The 9901-nt window shown below is 36.2% G+C and overlaps 1 protein-coding gene and 1 pseudogene across 1 annotated transcript in view; one reads left to right on the top strand and one right to left on the bottom strand.

Annotated features, from left to right (window-relative positions):
• The window catches only part of LOC145269457 (matrix metalloproteinase-19-like), a 74553-nt gene that overhangs the window by 1425 nt on the left and 63227 nt on the right, over positions 1-9901 (top strand). The window lies entirely within an intron of this gene.
• On the bottom strand, positions 2025-2141 carry LOC145269986 (5S ribosomal RNA; annotated as a pseudogene).

Genomic DNA, 9901 nt, shown 5'->3' with positions numbered 1-9901 from the left:
CCATTGAAAATCTTTGGGGATGGATGGCAAATGAAGTGTTCAAGTATGATTCGATAAAGGAACTTTCTGATTCAGTTTTCAGTACATGGGATAAAATTCCTTCGCAACTGATAAAAAACTTAGTCGCAAGCATGCCGACGAGAATTTTTGAAGTAATTCGTAATAATGGAGGCCATACTAAATACTGAGACCCTTTTTAGTAATTTATAATTGCCTTTTGTTAGATAAATTATCAGTGGTCTTATCATTTTGACCAGATGAAAATGTTTGTTTTTTAAAAAATAATTATTAGATAAGGGTTAAGGTTTCGAATGAAGCAGATTTCATTTTTCCCCATCGTATTTGGCAATGATTTCAACCATTTGTTTGATTAAAAATTCGATAATATGCGTAAACGATTACTTTCTTAAGTGGTCTTATGATTTTGACCAGGACTGTACATATATATATATATATATATATATATATATATATATATATATATATATATATATATATATATATATATATATAAAAGTTACAATAAGTTTACTAAGGTAATCAAAATGGTAAACTTAAAATATATTATGAATATTAAAGAGTTAATATTTACAAGTAAAATAAACTCAGCCAGATATAAAAAGCTCAATAAAACCTAAAAGGAAATAGAGCTTATAATATGAACAAATGATTAATAAAATATGTTAAAAGACATATATATATATATATATATATATATATATATAGAGAGAGAGAGAGAGAGAGAGAGAGAGAGCTGCGTGGTGTTTGCCTGAAAGTACCCCAGCAAAGTACTCAATTATAAAGAAAAATTTAATCTAAGACCATAATATTTATTTTTGTTTTACTTTTCAAGAAGATAAAGACTTAACTATTACTAGTTCGACGCCCAACGTTGCCCGCTCATACAATTATATTTTACTTTATGCAGATTACGTATGTATTATTATAGAATGAATTACAAGAAATAATTTGCCCGGTTGACTAATTCGTAGAAAAAGTAAATAATAATAGTGATAACATTGTTCATCAAATTCCGTCTGTGTTTGTTTAGGATATCACGTCAGCTGATATATGGGCTTGACGACGAATGCCATGGAAAAGTCACTTTTGATTAATGTTTAGTTTTAAAATATGCAAACGAAGCAATGATTTGCGGAGATTTTAAATGGTACCTCTTTTTTTATTGTAAATCAAACTCATCAATAAGAAAAAATTAAAATAAAATAGTGAGGTACAAACGAGCTTGGTCACGGGATTATTTGGTCTGTTGTCGAATACTTTACCGCTGAGCTATATATCCTGATGACGATAGTTCTGTTTTTAAGTAGAAATGAATTGCTGAGAATTATCTCCCTTGATCTGTTGAGAATTATCTCCCTTGGCAGGTTAAACGTCTAATATCCTCCCGTAAAAGTTCTTTCGTATTTATAAGAAAAACAAAAAAAAAAAAAACTATTTTTAGGATCGAATTTTTTCGAATTTTAATACTTATCGGATGAATTTCTGTACAAAACAAATTTAAGAACACTGCCAGACGTATAAATTACCTTTGTGTGAAAACTGAAAAAGATAGGCTCAGCCATTTCGGAATCTATAAGAAAAGAACTCTCTCACCCCCCCACACACAAAATTACTTTTATATAATACATCCATAGCCTTGAGCCCCCCTGGAGGGGCATAGGCCATTCACAACTTTGTAGATGCTTTTGTAGCAAGTAGTTCTTTTTCCGGGGTGAGGGTGCTGGCGCTACGCTTAGCCTGTTTTTTTTTTTTTTTTACAAAGGAATCACCACATCAAGGCCCAGAGGCCACTCGAGAGTACGAGTTGAAGAGTGTACCATGGTCAAAAGGACATTATCATAGTGATCATTAGAAGTGTAAATGTGGTTAAATTGGATTACTTAAGTGGAACGGCTCATTAAGAACTTGTTTACGTTAGACTTGAAGATGACTATATTGTAGTCAGCTGGAAAGCAGATAAACGGAGGCGAGTTCCACACGTGTGCAGATCGAAGTGCAGAAGGTACATACAGCGCCTAGCCTTCCCAGATGGTCACCCACCTGGTACTGGCCAGGCTCAACGTTGCTTAACTTCGGAGATCTGACGAGAACCGGTGTGCCAACGTGATTGTGCCGTATACTTTTATATAATGGCCGAGATTACTTCAGAGGTATTCCGTGCATAAAGAAAGGCAAAGTATATTGGCTTACAAAATTTTTTTTTTTTTTTGGTTGAACCAAGAATGTGAATAAGTATTTTTTTTTTTTTTTTTCTTTTTCTTTTTTTTTTTTTACTAATATGGGTCAATGTTCACCTTTTCGCTAACTGAAGACTTCAGAGTGTTTATTCCGCAAGCTGTTCTTAACAATGAGAGGTGGTGGGGTTATTCCGAAAGCCGTTTTTAACATTGGGAGGTGGGGGGTATTCTGAAAGCCGTTCTTAACCTGAGTGTTCATTCCGAAAGAAATGACGTTGAATAAACGTTAGCATCTCGTAGACTTAACTACACGCATCGTCTGCGCATGCTCACTATCCAATTTCATATAAACAACAAAGATGGCGGCCAATTCAAACTAATAGAGACTACGATGCATAATGGAGGTGTTTATATCTCGAAAACTGTTAGTCTGCGCTAATTTTCTCTGTGATATTCGTGTTCAGCATAGTCAAAAACCATTAAAAGTTGTCGATTTATTGAAAAAATGTTGAGGCGACTTTAGTTGTGCTGAAATTCAACATTAAAACCACTTTTTCTTTCTCGATTCTAATTTTCTGATTTTTAAATAGTCTCAGTTTTGTATATACAGAGCATATACGTACTTATTTTAACGGTTGTCGCAGCTTATTACAGGTAAAACAAGTGAAGCATGCATGGTCCCCCGTGTGTGCATAGTGAACGAGTTGTAAAAAATTGACTAAGTTCAGCATTCCACACCCCATTTAGCCCCCAAATTCCCAAGTCAAATCCTGGTGGAAATGAACAAACGGTGCAGTTTTCGGCCTTAACATATGTAAATTTGAATTCTGCACCATGCAAAAAAAAAATGACTAAGTCCATCCCCATCCCCCAACCATTTAACCACAAAAGTCCCCAATACCTTAACATATTCGAATTTGAGTTTAGCACCATGCAAAACTGCTAAATAGACATACACAGAAAATTTTGGACAAATATGATAAGAAAGTCCCAAAAATGGAGTGTTTTTATTAGCCCTAAAAGAGCCCCTGGGGCACACCCAAGAGTTATCACGAAATATAGACAAACAAAATTATATAGAAATCAGTTAGTTACAACTTTTCAGAAAGTTTTATAAAAATCCAAGGCATCAATTTGTTTTATAAGCACAAAAGTGTCAATTTTAACCATTTTTAACCGAAAGGCATTCCTAAGGTTGCAACTGGAGTTTTCCCGGAATTTTTTTTTTTTTTACACAGTGATCACCACTTATCAAGGCCCGGAAGCCACTCAGGGATATAGGTTATTGCAAGTACATTACGTTAGTGTGAAGATTTGATGACGTGTTTACTTAAGGGGGCGGTTCATTAGGAATTTGTTAACATTGGATCTGAAGACATCCAAGTTGTAGTCCGGTGGGAAGCAGGCAGACGGAACAGAGTTCCATAGGCGTGCAGTTCTAAGAAAGAAGCTTTGTTCATGGAATCCGCGTTTTGATTTAGGCACAGATATAGAGTGGGGGAAATTTTTCACAGTGGATTCAGCTAGACGGGTGTTTTTCGTGAAATATTGGCGAGGGGGGACCAGAGATTGGAATTCAGATGAGCACCTGCCATGGAAATAACGATTCTGTTACTTTTTTACTCATATCATGTTTAATGTTTGTGCACAATTTCAAAAAATTCCAAGACGTAGTTATTGAGAGAAGTGCGGACAAACGAACAAACGAACAGACGAACGGAGGAACGGACGAATGGACAAGGGTGAATTTACAGGTCCACCCTTCTTTTCTCGGGGGACCAACAAAATAGATAAAGAACATTGACGGACTAAATATACTTGAACGACACAATGTACGTAATTTATTGTACTGCATATCCAAAATATTGTGTAATACAATTGTCAAAGGACAGTCACCTCCTACGCTGACAGCCAGTGCACTATTGGCTGTTGCTTGAGGTGTGTTTGTACGTTTAACTGCTAAAACGCGTCTTGATATATAGCCATATATATAATGTAATGATATCGCATACATTTATTGTATGACTAGCAGGGAGACCTGACGTTGCCCGGGATTGAATGATAATCAACGAATGCTTCAAACTCCTATAATTTTATTGTCATCAAAATCGGTGAAACCGCCCATTTTTTAAGCAAATCGTTTGATTGTCTGCTCTAGTTTGAGAACCATGGCGGCGCAGTGGCTTAGTCTAAAACATGCTGTACTCTGCATTGCACTGTAGAGAGTTTACTGTTGATTTTATAAAATTATTTCGTATATAACGGCTGGAATTAAAATTTAAAACCTAAAAATCAAGCATCGTGGTGCAGTTGTGCTCTAAACAGAAACATTCGTTTCAGACGCGCTTCTGTCATATTAAAGGCCCTACTGTTGATTTTATATACTATGTTTTCTATTTGTGCGGTGATAATGCCTTGGATTTCAGTTTAAAATGAAAAGGTCAAGTGCCATGGTTCAATTATGCTTTAAGCAGAAACATTCTTTTTGAACGCGCCCCCGTCATATCTAAGAACCCACTGTTGGTTTTATATGTCGGGCCCTTGTGCTTGTGTGGTAATAAAACTTCTCAAATGCGCTTGTGACGTTAGGCGGTATAAGGTGTTAACTTGGTCAAAATCGCCTGTTCCATCTTTCGTCAGATTATTTTGATTATCGATCATCCATACTTACCAAGGACATTCCGATACAAAACCTATCTAAAAGCACTGCCAGACAGATAAAAAGTACATTTGTGTGAAATTTCATAAAAAAGGGCCCAGCCGTTGTGGAGTCTATGACGAACGAGTACACACACACACACACGCACACACACACACACACACACACTCTCTCTCTCTCACACACACACACACACACACGCACACACACACACAAAGTTCCTTTTATATAATAACTAGCGGGGGGTACCCGGCGGTGCCCGGGTGTTTTGAGGTAAATCAAAACTCCGGGGGGGGGGGGGGGTTAAATAATAAAATAAACGTTTTGGTAGGTAAGTATGAGAATCGAACCCGTACCCTTGAGTTGGAAATTAATGTGTGAAAAAAAAAAAACGAACTACGTTACCCATTGAGCTACGGCGACAGACAACATTAAACAGGTTATTTAACTATAAAAACAGGCGTGCGCAATAAAAGTTAACTCTGCTGCTTCCATTTGACCTAATTAAGAAGGTCAAATAGAAGTCACGCAGCGTTTGGGTTTGTTTACCCAAATTTAACTGTTTCTTCCCCCAACAGATGTTGGGGAAGGGGAAGCAGCTCTGATCAAAGCTGATTGCGTCTGGACGTTTTTCCCGGCGCAATGCCGAGAAGACGTCGTTTGAGTTTAGTTTCACTTTATTTATACTAAAAAGCCCAATCAACACGCGAGAAGCCAAAATAGCAATAATTTTGTAAAAATCGACGTAAATAAATCTATACGCTACGCGGTTTCCTAATTCCTAGATATTATTATATAGGACCTATATACACAGTTTTAAGCGATAGTAACGAACCCGGGAGCGTGTGCAAGAAAAGCCTTTTGAAGACATACACGAAATGGTCACACACATTTTGCCTTTTATATATATAGACTAGCTGGGATACCCGACGTTTCCTGGGATTTCATAAGGATCAAAAATATTTCATCCCCCTCCTTTTGTCATCTCAACCAGTGAAATCACCTGTTTTTCAATCAAATAGATTGATTGCTATCTCTATTTAGGGAACACATCACGGTGCAGCGGGAGGAAGCCCACATTCCTCCTCGCACCGACTTACTCCACAATACATTGCACTCTAGAGAACCTACTGTTGATTTTATAAAATTATTTTTATATATAATTGCTAGAATCAAAGTTTAAAATGCAAAAGTCAAGTATCATGCTTCAATTGTGCTCTAAACATAAACATCCATTTCGAACGCGCTCCTGTTGTATCAAAGAACCTTCTGTATATTTTATATGCCTGACCTTTCTGTTAATGTGGTGATAATGGTTTGAACAGTTTGACCGCGTCCATGTCATATACAAGAACCTACTGTTAATTTTGTATGCCGGACACAGTTGTTGATTTTATATGTTGGGCCTTTCGGCTTAATAAAACTTGTCAAATAGACTTTTAATGTTATGCTGTATAAGGTGTTTACTTCGGTCAAAATTTCCTGTGCTTTTATTCCATCGGATTTTTTCGATTATCGATACTCATCGAAGACATTCCGATATAAAATCTGTCTAAGAACACTGCCAGGCACATAAAGTACTAATAATCAATCTATCTCATTTTAATGGCATATCTCATCTTGGATTGTATAATTATATCTAGTTTTTTTTAATTTTATGGAAATCACTCCAGACAAGACATGTAGCTACTTCATGTAAAAAAAGCATTTATTTTGAACCATTGGCATAGTTGCTTTACTCATGTTTTATTTTATTCCAGTAAAAGTTCTCAGAAAGAAAGAGACCCTTGCTAGGGGTCTCACACTTGATATCCAAATGATATTCATAGATATTTAAATATTTCATTAATTTTTTTTTTTTTTACATCTCAAACACTGAGTTAACTAAGGAAATTGAAAACATAATTTTCCGCATCCCAATTGGCCATTTTCATATGTTGTAGTATTCTTTCGTTTTGGTCTCTTGGTTTTACTGGATTTCAAGACAAGAATTCATCTAGTCTGGTGGAATACCCAGCTTCGTGCTGTTACTTGAGGTAACATCATTTTGGAGAAAATGCACCATTCCTTGTAAAAGTCACTGTGGGTTAGACATACTTGGGAGATCTTATTTGGGCAGCGAATACTATGTCATTTTGAATATTTAGTCAGGGTTTACTTTTAGAGAAAAGTATCCTGATGCCAGGTTTTCCTGAAAAAAAAAAACAACCCTATACAGACTCGAGGATAGTGCCTAGTAGGCATTCAAGTTCTCTCCAGTAGACATTCAAGTTCTCTCCTATAGACATTCAAGTTCTCTCCAGTAAACATTCAAGTTCTCTCCAGTAGGCATTCAAGGTTTTCACTAGTAGCCATTCAAGATCTCTCCTACAGACATTCAAGTTCTCTCCAGTAAACATTCAAGTTCTCTCCAGTAGGCATTCAAGTTTTCTCCAGTAAGCATTCTCTCCAGTAGGCATTCAAAGAATGTTCGCTAATGTATCGGGAGACCAGGGTTCAATCCTCAATCACGTCATAGGAAAGACTTAAAAATTGAGCATAACGCCATCTTGCTAAACACTCACTATTGTAAGGGGAGGATCAAGGATAAGTGGTGTAATCCTGGAAATATAGTGGTGTTCTGTACTACACCTAGATATAGAAACTAATGAAAATAGAAACCGGGTTGCCCTCGATTGTAGTCAGCCACTTAGCTTTAGTTTGAATATTTTACGGAATTGCGTTTTTGCATTTTTACTTTGTCTGTGAACTTCTGTTTGGTTTGTGACAGACATTCAAAAATGGTCGTCAACTTTTATGACTTTTAGCGTGAATGTTATGCAAAGATTCTTAAGTAGCACGAAAGTTGTTAATGCGTATTTATTTCTATATATATATTTATTTATATTTTACTTTTTGTTTTCGTTATTATGCCGTTGGCTTTAAATAGAATGCAGAGCTCTGACTTAGCGAAAGTCTTGGAAAACTTGGGCAAAACAATCTTCCCACGTTCATATGACTTTGGTTTTTCACATTCCTTAAAATAGTTTTACGCAATGACAATAAAATAGTTTTTACGCAATAACAATAAGCGAATAAACTCGCAAAGTTACTAATCATTTGCTTTTGGCAAAAGACACAATAAAAACACATAATTGTAAATAGAATTTTTTTGGTACAAAGGAGTCAAGGCTCGAAGGCAACTCGAGGATAAGGGTTAATGAGTGTGAGGTGGTTACTCAGACAACAGCATAGTGATCGTTAGTGGTGGCAATTGGGTAGAATTTGATTATTATAGTAGGTGTGACATCAAGAACATGTTTACATTAAATTTGAAGACGACCCTGTTGTTGTAAGCTGGGAAGCAGGCCAGCGGAAAAGAGTCCCACAGACGGACAGTTCTAAGAAAAAAAGCTTTGTTCATGGAATCTGTGCTTAGATTTAGGCATTGATAAAAAGTGGGGGAAATTGTCGCTTGACGATTGCGTTCTGCGGGATCATAGACTGTAGCTCAGTCGAGCACTTGCCATGAAAATAACTACAGAGCAGAGACAAGCTCGCAACATCTCTTCTGCGAGAAAGAGGTTGGACGACGAGAAAAGAGCATCACCCACTAGATTCCGAAGTCGGTTTTGAATTCTGTCAAGGCAGGATAGTGTGCTCAGAGCAGCTCCTACTCAGAGGTGGCAACAGTACTCCATTTTATGGCGTATTTGGCTCTTGTACATGTATAGGATTGCGTCGGGAGTGAAATACCTTCTGGAGCAGTAGAATGATGCAACCATTTTCTCATCCCCCCCAAAAGCTTAATAAGATACATGTAATGAATAAGTCTCCAGAATATTTCAGAACTTCCGTAGCTAGTCCCAAGTATCGACAAAGAATTCATAGTCAGTCTTAAAACTGGTTCAAGCAGTTTACGATTTGAAAGTAACCTTATTTGCTTTTCTATTTTTTGTTTAAAGATTTTTTTCTTTTTCTTTTTTAGGATTATATTTTTTTTAGTCTACCCTAACACATGCTTAACGCCGTCTACCTGTTTACATTTGGGGGGGCGATATTTCACTCGTAAACTTCTTCGACCATTTCTGGTAGATACAGGAGATTGCTGAGCGATATGCGAGACTGATTATGTAGGCACTAGAGTGTTTTTTAGATATGTATCCATTACAGATAGCATAGAGAGTATGTGGTTTTAAAACACATTTGTAACATATGTCATATCTTTTTAAAATACATCTGTAACACAGATTATGATATTTTTGTAAATACATGTTAACACATATTATATTGTATCTTTATAGTCACCTGCGAAACAGATAGTTGGGACGAAGAGGAAGTATCGAGTACTGTCTACGCTCACCGGATTTTACTTCTCAGGGACTTTTCTAATTTTTGGAGGTGGGGGGGGATATGCTAAACAAAAGGTTCACACCACAAAACGAACTATAATGCATGAGTTAAAAGCACCCATTGAAACAAGAAATGCTACAATTGAAAGCAACCATTGAAAGAAGATGTGTCAACATACCAATTGAACTGATTAGGAACGTTTTTGATTCAATCAGAGAGCGTTGTCAGCTGTTCATAGACCACAATGGCTATTAATCTGAACATTTTCTAAAATTAGCTGGTTTCTATATTTGTTTACAGTATTTCTTAACATAAATGTTGGTTTTATGGTTATTTTAAGAGTGTATAAACACCCTGTATATATTATTTTTAGTTTGTATATAAAAAAATTTTTATGCCCCCCCCCCACATTGTATATATTTCATATATAGGCTTTAAGTAGGTTCTCATTGTATGATGCTTTTTATGGTGATCGATGAAGGATTTATACGCTGGTAGATGTATAGTGTGAATGTGGTATTATGGTGAAAGTAGAGCGAAAGTAGGAACTAGCTAGGTTAGATTAGTTTGTTTTAGTCCGTGAAGACCGTCCCCTAAACTTCTCCCATTTTCGGCCTTGTGGCAAATTTTTTAATTTTTTTTTCATATGTAATTTTTATCGAAAATAAATATTTACCCTCCAATAAAATCAAAACCATTTTTAGTTCGATAA

The sequence above is a fragment of the Euprymna scolopes genome, chromosome 45 (assembly GCF_053919585.1).
Source record: "Euprymna scolopes isolate OS-2025 chromosome 45, ASM5391958v1, whole genome shotgun sequence".
Classification (NCBI taxonomy): domain Eukaryota; kingdom Metazoa; phylum Mollusca; class Cephalopoda; order Sepiida; family Sepiolidae; genus Euprymna; species Euprymna scolopes.
This window is presented reverse-complemented; position numbering and strand designations above follow the sequence as displayed.